The sequence below is a fragment of the Suncus etruscus genome, chromosome 19 (assembly GCF_024139225.1).
Source record: "Suncus etruscus isolate mSunEtr1 chromosome 19, mSunEtr1.pri.cur, whole genome shotgun sequence".
Lineage (NCBI taxonomy): Eukaryota > Metazoa > Chordata > Mammalia > Eulipotyphla > Soricidae > Suncus > Suncus etruscus.
Window position 1 is genome coordinate 33850881 of NC_064866.1, and position 21122 is coordinate 33872002.

General features: G+C 36.1%; 1 non-coding gene across 1 annotated transcript; it reads right to left on the reverse strand.

Annotated features, from left to right (window-relative positions):
* Nucleotides 1-17261: 17261 nt before the first annotated feature.
* Nucleotides 17262-17393, reverse strand: LOC125997802 (small nucleolar RNA SNORA51). The gene has a single exon (XR_007491819.1). It is a non-coding gene; the product is annotated as a small nucleolar RNA SNORA51 (small nucleolar RNA).
* Nucleotides 17394-21122: the final 3729 nt, after the last annotated feature.

Here is a 21122-nt window from a genome sequence, read left to right on the forward strand (position 1 = left end):
AAATGGAGACAACCCAATTTCCTATCAATCATTGGATAAAGAGATTGCAAGATATACAAAATAGACATTCAGTTATGAGAAGATAAAATTTAAAAAATTGAAGTTTGCTGCAATTTAGATGTAATTGGAGATAAAATAGACTCAGGCTAAGTGAAGTCAGCCAGAAAGTAAATGATACCAGATGATCTCATTTCTATGGGATAATAAAGAAACAAAAATGGAATTAAAAAAATCCTTATTGGAAACAATCCTGTGATATGATTAAAGAACTGAAATTGAGATGGTGAGAGGGCAAGAGAAAGTGACAAAGGGATAACAGTGGAAGAATGTTATTTGTTTGTTTTGGGGGTCACACCCAACTGGTCTCAGAGATTATTCCTGGTTCTGCATTCAAGAATCACTTCCGATGGGCCTGGGAGACCATATGAGGTGCCAGGATTTGAAACTGTGTTATTTGAGCAAAAGGCAACCATTACTCTCTAGCCTCAGATGGAGAAAGTTTGAAATACTGGTTGAGGGATTGGTGTATTAGAACAGTATTATAGAATAATGGCTTCAATACTACTGTAAATTATGATGTAAAACATAGCTAAATCACATACAGTTTACTAACAATTTAAAATAAAATTAATTAAATAAAAAAATTGCTGAGGGACCAGAGCAATAAATACTAATGAATGTAGGGTGTTCCTTAAACACAGCCAACCCAAGTTAAATTACTGGCATTCCATAAGGTGTCCATAGCCCTGCCAACATGATATCTGAGCACAAAACCAGAAATAAGCACTGAACACCTTTCAAGACACCACTTTGGTCTATGATTTGGACAAGCGAAGAGCACATGGAACCATGTCCTCCCCTTCTTGCTGAAGCTTTCGACTCCCTGAAGGCGTTTGCTTCCTAATTGCTGGAAGTTGGAAGTTCACCAGTTCCCTCCTAGCCCCTGGCAGAAACAAGGAAGCCAGGGGTCTCTTTTAAATTGCACTTCCCCGGAACCCACTTGCTGGGACCCTGAGCAGGTGTCCAGGAATAATCCTGGGGACTGGGAGGAAGGAGAGAGAAGGCTGTGGGGGCAGTCAAGGCTACATCTTCCCCTTTGCTTAGCCATTAAACTCCATTGTCAACAACTTTATAAATCATGACACCTAAATTAAAAAAAATAATTTAAGTCCTACTTATAGTCCGGAAAATAAAACATAGATTATCTATTTACCTTAATTTTTGTTAATATCATAAATATTGTACATTTTTGCTAAGTAACATACTATATATTAAACTGAAGTGGATTTTAGCCATCAAGCATAATGAGAAAGGATTACAACTGAAATTTGCTTTGTATCTTGGAATTAATGACACACATACACAACTTGTTTGCTAGAAAAAATATAATTATTTTTTGAATGTGCCTTTTGGAGCCTTCCCTCAGCCTCTTTCTGGGTTTCAGTGCCATCACTAATTGTCTGTCTGGGGCCAGCCAGATTTGTGTCTGGGAGGGAAAGGGAAAATACTGTTCTAATTCCCTCCACCAAGCACTAATGGAGCTTCTCTCCAGCCTGCTATCAGCCTCCTTCTGGGCTCCAGTGCCATTACTTTAAACCTCCCTCCTTTCTTTTCCCAAACCGAAGTCATTTCAATTTATATCTCAGAGTTTCTGGTAGATTGGATCTAGAATTCTTTTTCTTAGAAAACATACAGCTCAAAGACCAGCCGAACAAACCAATATTTTTAGAAAAATTACCTCAAAAAAAGATATACCTCCAGCCACATTACATATGAGCAATTCAATAGGTCTATTTCCTAAACACCCTGACATTCCAGCATTCCAAACCACTAAATGCAAAATCAATGGGAAGCTAAGGAAGAAACCTACTCTGGGGAGATGGAGAGAAATTTTAGCATATCTCCAAGTCCACCCAACCCCCTTAACTTTAGAGATGAGGACCCAAAATCAGCCCTTAATGGTTTAGCAATAGAAATCAAGGAGTCAATAGCCTGAAAAATTAAAAAAAAAATCTATAGATGAACAATTCAACCAACTTTTTTCGATGATGAAAGAATCCATACAAATGGAACTGAAGAAACTGAAAAACATCTTAGCAAGCCATAATAGTAGAATTACAAAGATGGAGGATTACATAGACAAATTTGAAGACAAATTACAAGCCAGCACTGTTAAAGAAATAAAAATAGAAAGGAGGGACAAAACAGTGGAAGAAAATGTAAGGTATTTAATGAACATAGACAAAAGAAATAAGCTGCAAATTATAGAAATACCAGTATGGGAAGAAAAAGAAAAGGGGAAGAACAATAGTGATGGAGATAATGGCAAAAAAAAATTTCCCAAACAAAAATTTTGCCTCAGCCTGAGAAGAAACTGCCACTATCAATGCTGCTAATTTGCTCTCAATGGCCCCTTTTCTCAACCTTACTTTGCTGTAGACTGTTGCTCGCAAGATTCAGTTTCTGAGAAGCCCCCAACTGAAGAACACTTCTTAATATGTGACTACTGGGAGTCCTTTTTTTCAGATTCACATTAAAATGGGGGAAATCTTACACGTGCAAACAAGTCCTTATCAAATGGAGATAGGAAAACATGAATTTTATATTGCAGAGGACCTTACATTCTGAACATTTGTCATAGTGACTTGGCTTAGGCTTCAGAAGATCAGGCATTGACCATTCATCCCTGAACCTTGGATTCCTCTATGGAACCAGCATGGTTTTCTACACCAGGAATCAGATATCTATCAGGGAAGGTCCTAATGCTGCCTTGGCATTGACTTTCTCCAGAGTGGGTTCATATGATACCCTGACGACTTGGTAACAGCAACAACCTGCTTTCAGGGCAGGGTTATCTGCATTGCCACCTAATGGTGAGGTGAAAGCAGAAGATGCTCCATGTCACCCACACTTTGACATAGGATCTGTACAAAAATCAGGATCTTTAACTACAAAACTTGACCACAACACAGTGATTGTGAAGAGCTTTTACTATGTCCACAGAAAAAAGACTTTGGGATTAGACAACATAATGCATCCAGAGCCTGTACTTGGTCTTATGCCAGGATGCTTCATGGGTAAAGTCTCCCTGTTTTTAGGCCAAAGATTTTTCCTTTCTATTTTCCCTATATTTTGCTGTGTCTATGCAAAAAGAAACAAAAAAACCTGCCATGCAATCACCTTTTAATTATTTATTACATTTTTTATCTCTTGTCTTTTTAAATTGGGGCTCCTGTCTTTTTCATAGAACCTTGGGGCATGGATTACTTTATTTTACCACATATTCAAGCAATTTTTTCTATAAAACTAAGAGGAAAGGAATAAAGAAATGCTGGGGGCCAGAGGCCAAGTGGTCTCAGATGCATTGATGGAGAAATAAATAAGGAAAGAATTAAATATTCCAACCAAAGTCAACGATAACTGAATCAGGGACCTAAACTTTAATGAACTCAATTCAAAGAGGCCTGTTACACTGGCAGGCCAGGTGGCTAATGGTGGTGGGATAGGCTGCATTCTGGGTCCAGTGGTGGAGGGAGATTGACATGGATGTTGGGAAGAACCCTGACTCATTGTATATCTGAAATTCAACTATGAAGGACTCTGTAGATCACAATTGATTCAATAAAATAAAATAAAAATAAAAGAATGTGGCTTTGGGGAAAATGCAGAGTTGGTACAAAAATAACATGAAATAATATGAAAATGACTGATAAGATTTAATAATACTACTTGGGGGAGCAGAACATAAAGACTGACATGTAGAGGTAAATAGGGTTTGAATTTCCCACTTAAAGGAGGTACAGATGAAATTTTTATCAATTTAATTTAATGTGGAGAAGAAAAGAAGAGAATGTGGGCTGAAGTAAAACGCTCAATGAACTGATGACATGCTTTATATGCAGAAAGACCTGCTTATTCTCTAGAACACCATGGTTCCCCAAGCGTCACCAGGAGTGAACCTGAGCATATAACTGGATATAATTCCCGAGCACTCTCGGATGTGGTCCAAAAGCACAAACAAAATAAAAAGAGAAAGTGGGTTTAACAGTTGTCAGAAATATCAAGATGGAATGACTCTTACAAAGAAGGAATGGCTTTTAACTGCATATGCTTTTAGTACAGGATCTACTTGTGGGCATCTTATCTATTTGGTCTCACTTTTGCATTATAAGCAATTGAAATATATGAAGTAATTCAATCAGAAATTAAAATATAAACAATAGATAAACAATTCTATTCTTGCTCACTCTCTCAGCCTCATCTTTATGCAAGTGAACTTCCAGGGGTCTCAAACTAGTGGCCCACGAGCTGCAAACGGCCCCCTGTACGTTTTGTGGCCCTGCCCTAGAGGAATCTTTTTTTGTTTTGTTTTGTTTTAGTTGTTTGGGTCACACCCAAAATGTTCAAGGCTTACTACTGACTTTTCACTCAAGGATCACCCCGAATTTGCCTCCTGCGGCCCCCAGGTTAATTGAGTTTGAGACCCCTGATAGACTGTTTCCCAAATGCTTTGCCTTTTGTTTATATTTTGAGGCCACATCCAACAGTGAGAGAAGAGAACAGGCATGAGCTTCACAGATAGGATTGAAAATGTGTTAAGTTTGAGATGCTTGGTAAGGAAAGAAGTAGAAAGGTTGAAACAGTTGATGAATATTGTCATTCAAACAATATTTATTTATTTATTTATTTATTTTTGGGTCACACACAGCAGTGCTCAGGGGTTACTCCTGGCTTCGTGCTCGGAAATCGCTCCTGGCAGGCTCGGGGGACCATATGGGATGCCGGGATTCGAACCAATGACCTTCTGCATGAAAGGCAAACTCCTTACTTCCATGCTATCTCTCTGGCCCCCACCCCCCTTTATTTTTTAGAGTTGTCCTTCCTTCCTTCGTAAGCTCACTTTCCCTTGGGGTGTGTGTTACCTTATTTTACCTCTATTTCTGCATTTTTTCTTTAAGTCAATTAGAGGGAGTTGTGGCATTAATCAGATTATGGGATTAATTGGATCCATTTAGTATATGCCTTGTTATTCATTGGTTGAAAAAAATCTTTGAATGTAGCATGTTGGATTGGTGTTTAGACCACCTAATCTCAGCTGTGGGTGAGTTCTGTTCCTTCCTAATAAATACTTGAATTTTCTTTCTTTTTATACTTGAATTTTCTAATAAAAATTCCACATTCTAGCAAATTTATGAACATAAACAAACGTCAAAAAATTTACTATTTATTTTTTAAATAATAAAAATTTAATAAATTTACTCATAATTTATGATATCAATAATAAATGAATTTATCAATCTGTGGAATTTTAAATATAATTCATTTATTAATATAATAAATAGTTTCAGAACTACCATGTGTGCCAGGCATTACAGGCATACAAAGGAAGATGTGGAACTTGCTCTCGTAGTGTTCATACCTGGGCCAGAGAAATAGTGCAGGGAAGACTTTTACATTATATTAGCCTGACCTAGGTTTTATATCCAACACAACATATGGCACCCCAAAGCCCTGCCGTGATTGATTCCTAAATACAAAACCAAGAGTAAACCCTGAGCACAACCCCCAGCACAACCAACCAAACAAAAGGTGATCAGACCTTATTGACATTGTCACACTTTACTTTTTACATAGTAATGGTAGTTTATAATGTTTCTTTGTGATTTTGTTTACATTAGTTATTATTTATATTTAGGTTATAAACTAATAAGATTTAATTAATCCAACACTCTCATTTTCTGAAACTAAGCCTATAGAGGAGAAAAGTGATTTGACCAAGCCACAAAGCTAATTTACACTATTAATGGTGAACACTATACTATTTATAAGAACCAGTTTCTCAGATCACTGAGTTCTGGCTAAAGATATTTTTTTTTGTTGCCAAAAGTTTCCAAGATGTTTTTCTTAAAAATTCCATGGTTTTCTCAGACAAGAATTAATTTTACCAAGGCATATGGCATTGTTGGCAATGATACAGTATATTCTACCACTACAAAACAGAGAGTGTGTTTCTCTAGAATTCAGAAGATCAGGGTTTACTATTTGTGACTATAACTTAATATTCCATGCTTAGGAACATAATATCATAGAATCTCCGGATAGTATCAGATTATTTTTCTTTATTTAGCCTGAGCACAAAGTCCCATATTAATAATACTCTACTAATGTTACAAATATCTTTTAGAAGAAAAATCAGCCACATGATTTTGAGAATTATCAAGTAATCATAGTGTGATAATTAAAACAAGGGTTTATTTTGTGTCCATGCAAAATTGACTACATTTTGGGGTTTCTCTCTGGGGTGACTATGAAGATTCAACACTCAATTTTTATTATTAAGCCTCAGTGCCACAAAATTTTTTTTGAGAATGGGGGCCTCCCTGAGTTTACCCTAAGGTGCCTGGGAGGTTATGTGATCCCAGAGACCCTGTGTATATGCTCCAATATGGGACCCATCTTCCTTCCTTCCTTCTTTCTTTCTTTCCTTCCTTCTTTCTTTCTTTCTTTCCTTCCTTCCTTCCTTCCTTCCTTCCTTCCTTCCTTCCTTCCTTCCTTCCTTCCTTCCTTCCTTCCTTCTTTCTTTCTTTCTCTTTCTTTCTTTCTTTCTTTCTTTCTTTCTTTCTTTCTTTCTTTCTTTCTTTCTTTCTTTCTTTCTTTCTTTCTTTCTTTCTTTCTTTCTTTCTTTCTTTCTTTCTTTCTTTCTTTCTTTCTTTCTTTCTTCTTTCTTTCTTTCTTTCTTTCTTTCTTTCTTTCTTTCTTTCTTTCTCTCTCTCTCTCTGTCTCTCTTTCTTTTCTTTCTTTCTTTCTTGCTTTCTTTCTTTCTGTCTTTCTTTCTTTCTTTCTTTCTTTCTTTCTTCCTTCCTTCCTTTCTTTCTTTCTTTTTTCTTTCATTCTCTCTCTTTCTCTCTTTCTCTTTCTTTCTTTCTTTCTTTCTTTCTTTCTTTCTTTCTTTCTTTCTTTCTTTCTTTCTTTCTTTCTTTCTTTCTTTCTTTCTTTCTTTCTTCCTTCCTTCCTTCCTTCCTTCCTTCCTTCCTTCCTTCCTTCCTTCCTTCCTTCCTTCCTTCCTTCCTTCCTTCCTTCCTTCCTTCCTTCCTTCCTTCCTTCCTTCTTTCTTTCTTTCTTTCTTTCTTTCTTTCTTTCTTTCTTTCTTTCTTTCTTTCTTTCTCTTTCTTTTCTTTCGGTTTTTGGGCCACATCCGGTGATGCTCAGGGGTGACTCCTGGCTCTGTGTTCAGAAATTGCTCCTGGCTTGGGAGGCCATATGGGATGCTAGGGATCAAATTGTGGTTAGTCCTAGGTCAGGTGCATGCAAGACACGTGCCCTACTACTGCGCTACAGCTTTGGACCCATCTTTTTTAAAGATATCCTCCTACTTCACAGTCACTTTATCTGAGAGGGTTAATATACTAGATTGTGTCTATTTCCATAGGAACTATCAACATTACTTTAGTTCATAGAACCACTCCAAAGAGTGGAAGAGAGTGATTGTTACATCTAGTACAGTTATCTTTGCTTGACTAGATGGAGAGATATTTTCAAAAGTGGTGAAGTAGGATTGGGGATATCACACAAAGACCTGGGGGCACGTGCGTTACATGCCTGGCACCCTGGTTCACTACCTAAGAGGGCATAATTCTACTATACCATCAGGGGTAGTCCTGATGGTCTCTGGCACTGTAGGTCCTAGCAAAACCATATCCTCTGGTCGTAGCCTTAAACCTTCTGAATCAGTAAACTGAGCATTACAAGAAGTAGCCTCTTCTCCCCTGAGCTCTGCTTTGGAGTCTCCCTAAAAATAATGGACTTTATTTGTTTACATTTTGTAAAACTCTTAATTACCAGATACATACATGCAAAATCAAAACTATATAGTCAACCTAGTACATCTAAGAACTTACTCTGTCAATAATAAGCAAAATTTTTTTCAAGAAGTATCAGATCCTGAAGAAATGGCTGACTGTGGGGACTGCCAGGTGAAGTGCTGATTGCTTCACCTGCAGAGTCTCCGCCCTACTGTGCTTCTTCTGAGGAAACTGAGGACCTGAAGAAAGCCCTGTCCTGTGCTTCTCTGTCTTTTCTGAATTCCTGAAGCTCTCCTCAGAGCCCTGGGAAGTGAACCCCCCAAAAACTACATTCTGAAGCTACCCAGCGAGAGCATGAGTGAGTAAGAAATGGCTGACTTTACAAGCCCCGAAAGGGGAAGCCACTGAACTCTGCTGGAACTCAGATGCCAGTACCTCTATCTGCCTGTCTTCTGTGCTGTGCTCCATTTTTGGCCTGATTTCATCCTGTGTGTGGCTCATCTGCAGACGACTCACCTTCCCTGGAGCCTTCCCTGGAGGTGAGCTCACATGCCCAGGAAGGGGAAGCCGCTGAACTCTGCTGAAACTCAGATTCCAGCACCCCTATCTGCCTATCTTCTGTGCTGTGCTCCATTTTTGGCCTGATTTCATCCTGTATGTGGCTCATCTGCGGACGACTTGCCTTCCCTGGACCCTTCCCTGGAGATGAGTTTACAAACCCAGAAAGGGTGGAGCCAGAGGAGCATGGCTGCTCTGCTTCACTTCCCAGCCATGCACATCATTTAGCCAATGAATACAACCACAACATGTAGAAAAACCAACAATACAAGTGTGAGAATGGGGAAACAATGCAGGCCAGCGCCAGACATAGAGAATGACAATGGCAACTCTGATGACTTGAACATGACCAACCAATTAGTCAGTCTCTCAGATAAGGAGTTTAGAGTTTCAATATGGAAGATGTTCAAAGAACTCAAAGAAAGTATAGAAGAGAACACTAATAAGAATCAAGAGAATATGAAGATAGAAATCAAAAACTCCAAACTGAAATTTCAAGTCAAATAACAGGTCTGAAAACTCAGTAGATGAATTGAAGAAAAACATGGTTAAGCTTTCCCACTGGTTAACAGCAGCTGAGGATAGAATTAGTACATTAGAAGGTGAGATGAATAACAATTCCATACACCCGAAGAAATTGGAAAAAACATTAAAGAAAATGATCAAACAATGGAAAAATTACTCAAAGAATGAGAACAGATGAAAATAGAAGTCTATGATTAGCTCAACAGAAACAATTTAAGAATCATTGGAGTCCCAGAGACCCAGGAAGAAAATCTCCAGTAAGAATCAACGGTCAAGAACATCATTAAAGAGAAACTACCAGAGCTAATGAATACATGTGATCAAATCCTGCATGCCCGAAGAGTACCAATTAAAAGAGACCCCAGAAAAACACCCCAAGACACATTCTAGTCACAATGATGAATCCCACATATAGAAACAGAATTCTGAAAGCAGCAAGATCGAAAAGAGAAATTGCATTCAAGGGAACATCCTTGAGATTTACTGCAGATATGTCACTGGAAAAACTCAAGGCCAGAAGCAGTGGTGGGACATAGTGACAAAACTCAATGAAATAAATACTTTGCCTAAAATACTGCACCCAACAAAAATCACTTTCAAGTTTGAAGGAACAATACATAGTTTCACAGATAAACAACAGCACATAAACTTTACAGATTCAAAACCATTCTTAAAAGAAAAACTGAACGGCCTACTTTAAGACAAGACTGACCAATAGACACACCAAACTTTGATATAAAGATGGCACTAACTTCCAGGACAATTCTTTCTCTCAATGTCAATGGACTAAATGCTCCAGATAAGCAACACAGAGTGGCTAAATGGATCAAAAAAACTCATTCCAACCTTCTGTTGCCTACAAGAAACGCACCTGAATAGTCAGAACAAACATAGACTAAAAATAAAAGGCTGGAGGAAAATCATCCAGGCAAACAATACCCATAAAAAAGCTGGAGTGGCCATACTAATATCAAATGATGCTATCTTTATACTTAGGAAAGTTGTAAGGGACAAAGATAGACATTTTGTTTTAATCAAGGGATACTTACACCAGGAAGAAATCACTCTCCTAAACATATATGCACCGAATGAGGGGCCAGCAAAATATTTAATACAACTGTTGACAAATCTAAAAAATAATATTGATAACAACACAATAATTGTGGGAGACCTCAACACGGCATTGTCAACACTTGACAGGTCAACCAGACTGAAACCCAACAAGAACATACTAGATCTGAAAAGAGAAATGGAAGAAAGAGGCCTAGTAGATATATACATGACACTCCACCCCCAGAAGTCAGGATACACATTCTTCTCTAATGTACATGGGACATTCTCCAGGATAGATTACATGCTAGCACATAAAACATACCTCCATAATATCAAGAGAATAGAAAATTTGCAGACTAACTTTGCTGACCACAAGGCCCTGAAATTATATGTGAACTACATAGGGACACAGAAGAAAAACTTTAATACCTGGAAGTTAAACAGCCTAATACTGAAAAACCAGTGGGTCCGAGATAAAATCAAAGAGGAAATCAAAACCTTCCTAGAAATAAATGACAATGGAGACACAAACTATCAGAACCAATGGGACACAGCAAAAGCGGTACTGAGAGGAAAATTTATAGATTTGCAAGCACACATCAAAAGAAGAAGAAGAGGCATACCTGAACAGCTTAATGATGCAGCTCATAGAATTAAAAAGTACTCAAAAAAAAAGAACCCAAAATAGGGAGACAGAAGGAAATACCAAAGCTGAGAGCAGAAGTCAATGAAGTGGGAACCTAAAAAACAATCCAAAAGATCAATGAAAGCAGAAGTTGGTTCTTTGAAGAAAAATAAACAAGATTGATAGACCACTGGCAAAACTAACAAAGAAAGAGAGTGAGAAACTTGATAACTTGTATTAGGAATGAAAAAGTAGAGATCACTACTGATATGGTAGAGATCCAAAGGGTAATTAGAAACTACTTTGAGAAACTCTATGCCACTAAAAATGAAAACCTGGAAGAAATGGATAAATTTTTGGACTCAAAATATTCCACTGTTGAATAAAGAGGATGTAGTATATAAAACACACCCATCACTATTGAAGAAATTAAGACAGTAATCAAATGTCTGCCCCAAAACAAAAGTCCAGGACCAGATGGATTTACTATTGAATTCTTTCAAACCTTTCAAGAGGAACTTCTACCAATCCTGGCAAGACATTTTTATAAAATTGAAAAAACAGGAACACTTCCAAATAGTTTTTATGAAGCAAACATCATATTGATATCTAAACCAGGCAGAGATGCTACCAAAAAAGAAAATTACAGACCAATATCACTGATGAATACAGATGCAAAGATCCTCAACAAAATCCTGGCAAATAGGATTCAATGCCTCATTAAGAAGATCATCTACTATGATCAAGTAGGTTTCATCCCAGGAATGCAAGGCTGGTTTAATATCCGTAAATTTATCAACAAAATACACAACATCAACAACAAGAACAATAGTAATCACATGATCATATCAATAGACTCAGAGAAAGCATTTGATAAGGTCCAACACCCATTCTTGATCAAAACTCTCAGCAAGATGGGAATGGAAGGAACCTTTCTCAATATAGTTAAGGCCATCTTCCATAAGCCAGAGGCAAATGTTGTCCTCAATGGAGAGAAACTGAAAGCCTTTCCTCTAAATTCTGGCACAAGACAAGGCTGTCCTCGCTCACTACTCCTATTCAACATAGCACTGGAAATACTTGCTATAGCGATTATGCAAGAAAAAAATATCAAGAGAATCCAGATAGGAAAGGAAGAAGTCAAGCTCTCACTGTTTGCAGATGACATGATACTCTATCTAGAAAACCCTAAAGTCTCTATGAAAAAGCTTCTAGAAACAATAGACTCATATAGCAAGGTGGCAGGCTATAAAATTTATACACAAAAATCAATGGCCTTTCTATACACCAATAGTAATAAGGAAGAAATATCCATTAAGAAAACAACCCCATTCACAATAGAGCTGCACAAAGACAAATATCTTGGAATCAACTTGACTAAAAATGTGAAGGACCTATACAAAGAAAACTATAAAACTCTGCTCCAAGAAATAAGAGAGGACATGCGGAAATGAAAATACATACCCTGATCATGGATTGGCAGGATTAACATCATTAAAATGGCAATACTCCCCAAAGCATTGTACAGATTTAATGCGATCCCTCTAAAGATACCCATGACATTCTTCAAATAAGTGGTTCAGGCACTTTTGAAATTCATTTGGAACAATGAACACCCTAGAATAGCTAAAGCAATCATTGGGAAAAAGAATATGGGAGGAATTACTTTCCCCAACTTTAAACTGTACTACAAAGCAATAGTTATCAAAACAGCATGGTATTGGAATAAAGACAGACCCTCAGATCAGTGGAATAGACTTGAGTTCTCAGACAATGTTCCCCAGACATACCATCACCTAACATTTGATAAAGGAGCAAGAAATCCTAAATGGAGCAAAGAAAGCCTCTTCAACAAGTGGTGTTGGCATAACTGGCTAGCCACTTGAAAAAAATTGAACTTAGACCCCCAGTTAACTTTATGTAAAAAGGTAAAATCTAAATGGATTAAAACCTCGATATAAGACCCAAAACCATAAGATATATAGAACAACACGTAGGCAAAACACTCCAGTACATTGAGACTAAAGGCATATTCAAGGAGGAAACTGCACTCTTCAAGCAAGTGAAAGCAGAGATTAACAGATGGGAATATATTAAACTGAGAAGTTCTGCACCTCAAAAGAAATAGCGCCCAGGATACAGGAGCCTTCCAGAGTTTGAAAAACTATACAACCAATACCCATCAGATAAGTGGCTAATCTCCAAATTATACAAGGCACTGACAGAAATTTACAAGGAAAAAAAACATCTAATCCCATCAAAAAATTGCGAGAAGAAATGGACACTTCGACAAAGAAGAAATACAAATGGCCAAAAGACACATGAAAAAATGCTCCACATCACTAATCATCAGAGAGATGCAAATCAAAACAACTATGAGGTACCACCTCACACCCCAGAGATCGGCACACATCACAAAGAATGAGAACAAGTAGTGTTGGCGGGGATGTGGAAAGAAAGGAACTCTTATTCACTGCTGGTGGGAATGCTGTCTAGTTCAACCTTTATGGAAAGCAATATGGAGATTCCTCCAAAAACTGGAAATCGAGCTCCCATATGACACAGCTATACCACTCCTAGGAATATACCCTAGGAACACAAAAATACAATACAAAAATCCCTTTCTTACACCTATATTCATTGCAGCACTATTTACCATAGCAAGACTCTGGAAACAGCCAAGGTACCCTTCAACAGATGAATAGCTAAAGGAACTGTGGCACATATATACAATGGAATATTATGCAGCTGTCAGGAGAAATGAAGTCATAAAATTTTCCTATACATGGATATACATGGAATCTATTATGCTGAGTGAAATAAGTCAGAGAGAGAAAGAAGGACACAGAATGGTCTCACTCACCTATGGGTTTTAAGAAAAATGAAAGACATTCTTGCAATAATAACTTTCAGACATAATAGAGAAAAGAGCTGGAAGTTACAGCTCACCTCATGAAGCTCACCACAAACAGGGATGAGTTTAGTTAGAGAAATAATTATGTTTTGAACTATCCTAATAATAAGAATGTACAAGGAAAATAGAAAGCCTGTCTAGAGTACAGGGTTAGGTTGGGAGGAGGGAGATTCGGGACACTGATGATGAGAATGTTGTGCTGGTGATGGGTGGTGTTCTTTACATGACTGAAACCCAAACACAATCATGTATGTAATAAAGTTGTTTAAATAAAAAAAATTTAAAAAATTTTTCAAGTATTATTTTTTGTTTCAGATTATTTGCTTAAAAATAACTGAAAATAATAATAGAAGTCTATGTTTCTATTTAAAAATTAGAAAATTAGTTTCAACAGTTTTGTTCAATATTACACATCTAACCTAAAAACAGGGTGACATTTAATATAGTGACAAAACACACATGATTATCTGTGTAATACATCTTTTATTAACTTAAACCTACTAAACAGAATAGCCATGCAGAAAACAAATCAAGTCTTATCTTTTTGAGTTCTAAGGAAAAGATCATCTAAAAATAAATAATCCTCTTAAATGAGTAGAAGTGCTTAAATCATTCAATGATTAAACATTTTGTAGCAAATATTGTCACTTTGGCAATAATCCCTGTATTGTCCCAACAAATAGGTCCATTGTTATCTTCCACCACTAATTACAAATTTCTATGGTTGGAATTACATCAATTTTTATCATGTATTCTCATCAAAGCTGAATGAAGTTCCTGGTTCATGGTGCTTAATACATTTATTTTTAAGGTATTATAACTGCATTTTTCAAAAGACAATAGTATAGAAAAGCCCTTTATAAAAATTAACATGACTGATATGACACATCTGATGGGTCTTCCTTTGATTTTACAGTCTACCCACTAATATCTAGAATTTCAAATGTTCTATTTCAGCAGTATGCTTATTATTTAATTATAAAAAAAAAACAGAAAAAGAGAAAAGAAAGTCAGGAAGAATTTACTTGGAAATATTTTGATCCAGGTGGCTTAATTTTTCAGCTTAATTTTCAGCTTGGTAGATATGAGAATACTCAGTTGGGATAATATTTAAATTGCTTGTCAGACTGTTAGGAAAACTGGCATAAATCTCATTTCACATTGGCATTCTTCAACTATTCTTCAACTGGTTTAAGAGTCTAAGATTCAGGTAGATCTGACCAACCCCCACAAATAATGAAGGCTTGGAATGTCTTCAAGGAAAGACAAACAGAAATGACAATTAATTTTCTTGGAGGTCATGGTCTAAGAATAATGTGGTATCTTTATAATTTTGACAACTTGACTGCCCAATGAAATATGCCCCAAAGTATTCCCAGAAAATACTTAATCATGCTTTTCAGAGTATGTCATGCTATAGAAAATGTACAAGGACATATATTTATCTTAAAATTATTTTCTCCACCTTTCTTGTCTGGTTAAAATAAAATAGTTATTTAGAAAGTTAAATGTGTTCCTAAAAGGCAGATTATGATAAAAAATAATGTTTTATAGGACCATATAAGAATTTTCTGTTTTTATATTTTCTATTCTTTACAAAAATTGGCCACCTCAATTTCTTTTTGTTCTCTCCTTTCTAGTCACTAATGCCATCACTTTCTCAATAAAGAATGTGTCCTTTCCTTGTTTCCTTAATTCCCACATATTAATGGAATTTTTATGAATATTTAGTGGGTAATTTCTCCTCCTCATCAATCCCAAACATACTCCAATGCATGCCATTGAAGAAAATGCTGACATGGTGTTATATTTACTTATTCTTAGGCATGATTTGTTTGATAAGCATTATAGAGAATAACAATATTTAAACTGAGATTTTTTTTGGTAGAGGTCCTAAATAGATAGAGGAGATAGTAAGTGGCAAGAATCTAATATACAGAAATAATTTAAATATACTTGTTGAACTTTTTTTTTTTTTTACTCTTCCTTGGCTTTTACAACTCACAAATTTGAGTCTCATGTAAATGACTTAGGTCTAAAGTATCCAAATCCTGGATATGAAATTTCTACCTCACTTCTGTCATTCCTTTCTTCCCTATTTCTTTTTTTTCTTCATTCTTTTCTTTTCTCACTCTCTCCTTCTCTTCCTTTTTACCTTTCTTCCAATCTCCCTTTATTTTTAAAGTCACAGAAAGTAAAAGTAAGTGCTTTTATGGTTCAAAAGAGATGTTAAAATTGATTGTCACTAGTTATCACTGAAAAGTGAATTTAAAACATATTTTTAACAAAAAAAACTGTGATTTACAAAGTTATTGATAGTTAAATTTTAGGTTTGTAAAATTGTACATCAATTTCATCATCAGTGCTCCCATATTGTCATTCCACTCACTACAACCAACCTCCCCTACTCCCTGTTTATCACCTTGGTAGTCACATTAAAGTTCAGTGATTCAGCTTAGATCTCGTGTTTTCAGTGTTGCTTTAGATGTATACCACTTCCCAGATCCCTAACATAACTGATGCCCAGGCCCCCTTCTCCTATTACTTCCCTTCTCATTGAAGAGAGAAATTTTGAAATAAAAATTTACTGAACCATTAAGTGAAAATGTGTTCTTCTACACCCTGGGTTCATCTTTATTTATACTGCTGAAACACCTGGTTTCAAATATAGTAACTATCCTAAGAGAGATGCTACTCTCTATATGGATTGGATAGACTATTATGATCTAGTTGAAGAGAACTACTACAAATTTGCTCTGTGCTCAACTCTATGACTTAAATTCACACAAATGCAAGAAATTGTGGCATTATGTCAGAAGGATAAAGATGAACAAAAGCATGAAATTGTGCTGATTTCAGGCAATCTATTGTGAATTGTAGAGGTAAAAAGGAAAAAAAAGACAGATAAAATGGGGGAATCTCATCATTTCCATAATTAATTTCCTTCAAAAGGTAGCTTGACATTTGAAATAGGCATCATATAGAATTTTCCTCAAGTTCCAAATGCCTGAGGGGAAAATCTATAGGGAACCTTTATGTCTATTTTATAAGATCAAGAATAAATTAAGAGAAGGAATTTAAAATAAGAAGGGCACTTTTCCCCCCTGAAATTTCTGCTTAAGAGAAGAAGGGATTTTTTTTTCAGTTTTCTTTTTTTATCTGAGCCTCTGAGAAATTTTAAATTCTCTTGAGAAGAAAGCTTGGTGGGCATAGTAGAAAATATTCTTAATTGACTATTTGTGGAAATGGGTATAAATGTGCTTTTTATTCATTTAATTATGATAGCATTTTTAATTTGGGTAAGTTATTTAGTGAAGGATATTAGATGTAAGTAGATTACTCGGAAGCAGTCATACCTGATATTTTTTTTTCAACGTGGGAAGAATAATGATGAGTGAGAAGAGTTTCAGTTATTCTGCATGCAGGTAAAAACTTCTTTCAATTTACAACCTTGATCATGACCCTTCAAATGAGGAGATTGGGAGTTACCAATTATCAAAGGACTTTAACAAGATGTTACTCCTTTAAATACTTGCATGAGTTATATCAATTGCATTTAGCAATAGTCCCATGAGAAGAATGTTGTTAAAATCCTCACATTATGATTATGGACACTGATGCTTAACAAGGGCAATGATCCAGTTTCAGACAGCAAAAGTGAAGGAACTAAAGCTCTGTTAATTTCAGGTATCTCACTGTAACAGACAGGACACTTATTTCTCCGTAGTCCTAATATATAGCTGAATATACTATGAAAATTTTCATTCCAAATATTGGTAATATGTTTTGTCCCTCATTTACAATGCGCATCAGGCAAAGGGCCTGGGTTGAAATGTATATGGGGTGCATTTACTGTACCTCCTCTTTCTATACAGTCAGTGTAAAGAACACAACCTGTAGTAAGAATTGGGAGGCCTTATCTTTTCTTTTATTTTATTTTTGATTTTTTAATATATATATATATATATATATATATATATATATATATATATAATCCTTCACCAGTGCAACATTCCCATGACGAAATTGGTAATATTACATAATATTTAACTTGTCCAAATATTTAATGTGATGACCAAGCGACAAGGACTATATATTATTTTTGTTACATAATTAGTGTGTGGTCACTAAATATTAATGATTATTAAGGAATACAAATATGCAGATATCAGGGTGATACAATTTAGGACTCCCTTTGGAATACATTTGACTTTTTCACAACAACTCAAAATTAAAATGAATGATCCATTATACTGTTGAAATCATTGCTTAAGCTTTATTACAAGTCATCTCTTGATCCTTCCACAAATACTCTGAGTAAATGTTTAATGATGAGAAACATGAATGTAGGAACTGGGTGGCTTAATATCATATACTTCCAGTCTTAGGAATCCAAAATTTGTATTTGGGAGAGAGTTCACCAATAATTATTTTTTAAGGAAAGAAAGTAGTACAGTGGATAGGGTGTTTTACTAGGCCCACCCACATATAGTCCCCCAAGACTCTAAGAGCAGAGTCAGAAGCAAGCCCTGAGCACAGCAAGGTGAAGTCCTAAAACCAAACAAACCAAACCCCCAAATAAGCAAGCAAACAAAAAATGGTTGTTATAATATATGAATAAATTGAGCTAGGGTAAAGCATGTGGGGTATATATTTTATGTTATGGCCTATTATTTGTTTTGGAATATCACTTCTACCACATGCTCTTGGCTCTATATTTGGGTGTTTATGTGATGCTAGTGCTAGAACCCGAGCCTTCCACTGTAAAACATGTTCTCAGTCTATTGAATTATTGTTCTGGGTCATAACTGTTGTGTTTCATTTTAAACAAAGATGTGTAGTCATAGTAAATTTAAAGACAGTGTTTAAATCAATTCTTTTCAGAATGAATTATTACAAAATGAAATGGTTATTGAGAACAAACAGACAAGTCAGAAAGGGCAAGTTTTAGAATTTGAAAAGCTGCTATTAGAATGAATTCAAAGTTGTAAAAATTTATATGCATTGATAAAAAATGACAATTATACTGAAGATGCATATAAAAATTTGACAAGGAGGATGACCATGTATCCAATATATGTTGCTAAAAATATCAATTATCTTTCAGTTTTTGTTTTTTGGTTTTGAGTCATACCCGGCAGTGCTCAGAGTTTCTCCTGGCTCTATGCTCAGAAATTGCTCCTGGCACGCTCGGGGGATCATATGGGATGCCAGGGTTCGAACCACCATCCTTCTGCATTCAAGGCAAATGCCTTACCTCCATGCTATCTCTTCGGCCCCATCAATTATCTTTGAGAGTTGTTCAACCTTAGGTCTTTAGGATTAAGATAGGAAATAACATTTTATTCACATATAACTTATGGTATTGACAGCATGTTCTGTCAGAATAGTTTGAGGCAAATGAAGATCCAGAACAAAATAAGAAGAGCACAGTGGAGTTAACTTGATATAGAATAATTAATTTGAGTCAATCCTTGTGCTAAGTACTTTATTTTTTCCCTTCTAATCTTCATAATGACTTAAATAGATTACATTATTATTTTATGTGCAGTTGGCTCAGCTTTATAATTGTCTATGTCTAAAGAGCTAGTAAGTACTAGGGCTCAAAATTATGTCATATCCTGCTTTTCACAACTATTCATAACCTCCATGAAGAAATAGAGGAAAATAAAATAAAGGAGTGAACTAAGGGTTGGTATCTTCTGCATGAAAGCGAGGTTCAGTGAGTTCATAGAAGGAAAAGATCTCTATGGATCTTAGCTTCTATTGCTAAGACTCTAATCATCATTTTTTACTTCAGCAAGCTAAGGTTGTATTACAGCTAAGCAATTAAAAATAGTTTAAATAGGGGCCTGAGAAATAGTACAGTGGATAAGACAATAAACCTTTGTTCAGTTCCTGGCACCTCATATGGTCCCCTAAGTACACCCAGGAACGATTATTAGGCAGGAGGAATCTCTGAACATTACCAGGTATTATCCAAACCCCCCCAGGTTTAAAATAGTAAAATGGTTCAGAGAAATCTCATGTAAAAAGTCCAAGAATTATCTTATTCATGAAGTCCTTTGACTTTCGACTTGAAACCTATTTTTCCTTATAGTCAGGATATCAATATAGAAATTCCTGGTGCCATATTTAACTTATACCCTGTGTATCTTTTACAGATACCATTGGAATAGACAACTTCATAACCTGTCCCATTGATAGGCAAAGGGAAGGGCAGCAGGGGAACTGGGGACACTGGTGGTGGAAAATGTGTATTGGTGAAGGGTGTTGCCCATTGCATGGCTGAAACTTAATCATGAATAATTTTGTATCCTTGAAAAAAATCTATATTATGAACAATCTTGTAAGCAGAGTGTTTAAATAAAGTAATTAATAAAAATATATTGTACACATATACATGTAGAGCATTGTCTTCTTTTAATATCTTTATTTAAACACCTTGATTACAAACATGATTGTGATTGGGCTTCAGTTACGTAAAGAACATCCCCCTTCACCCATGCAATATTCCCATCACCAATGTCCCAAATCTCCCTCCTCCCCACCCTACCCCCGCCTATACTCTAGACAGGCTTTCTACTTTCCTCATTCATTCACACTGTTATGATAGTTCTCAGTGTAGTTATTTCTCTAACTGCACTCATCACTCTTTGTGGTGAGCTTCATGTAGTGAGTTGGAACTTCCAGCCCTCCTCTCTTTTGTCTCTGAAAATTATTGCAAGAACATCTTTTATTTTTCTTAAAAACCATAGATGAGTGAAACTATTCTACATCTATCTCTCTCCCTCTGACATTTCACTCAGTATAATAGATTCCATGTACATCCATGTATAGGAAAATTTTATGACTTAATTTCTCCTGACTGCTGCATAATATTCCATTGTGTATATGTACCACAGTTTCTTTAGACATTCATCTTTTGAAGGGCATCTTGGTTGTTTCCAGAGTCTGGCTATTGTAAATAGTGCTGCAATGAATATAGGTGTGAGAAAGGGATTTTTCTATTTGTATTTTGTATTTGCATTTTTGTGTTCCTAGGGTATATCCCTAGGAGTGGTATAGCTGGATCATATGCAAACCTCAATTTCCAGGTTTTGGAGGAATCTCCATGTTGCTTTCCATAAAGGTTGGACTAGATGGCATTCACTCCAGCATCCCACCAACTCTGCTTGTTCTCATTCTTTTGATGTGAGCCAATCTCTGTGGTGTGAGATGGTACCTCATAGTTATTTTGATATGCATCTCCCTGATGATTAGTGATGTGGAGCATCTTTTCATGTGCCTTTTTGCCATTTGTATTTCTTTTTTGTCAAAGTGTCTGTCCATTTCTTCTCCCCATTTTTTGATGGGATTAGATGTTTTTTTCTTGTAAAATTCTGTCAGTGTCTCGTATATTTTGGATATTAGTTCCTTATCTGATGGGTATTGGGTGAATAGTTTCTCCCACTCAGTGGATGGCTCTTGTATCCTGGGTACTGTTTTCTTTCAGTTGCAGAAGCCTCTCAGCTTAATATATTCCCATCTGTTTATCTCTGCTTTCACTTGTTTGGAGAGTGCAGTGTTCTCCTTGAAGATGCCTTTACTTTCAATGTCATGATGTGTTTTACCTCCTCTCTTAAGGTTTTATTGAGTTGCATAC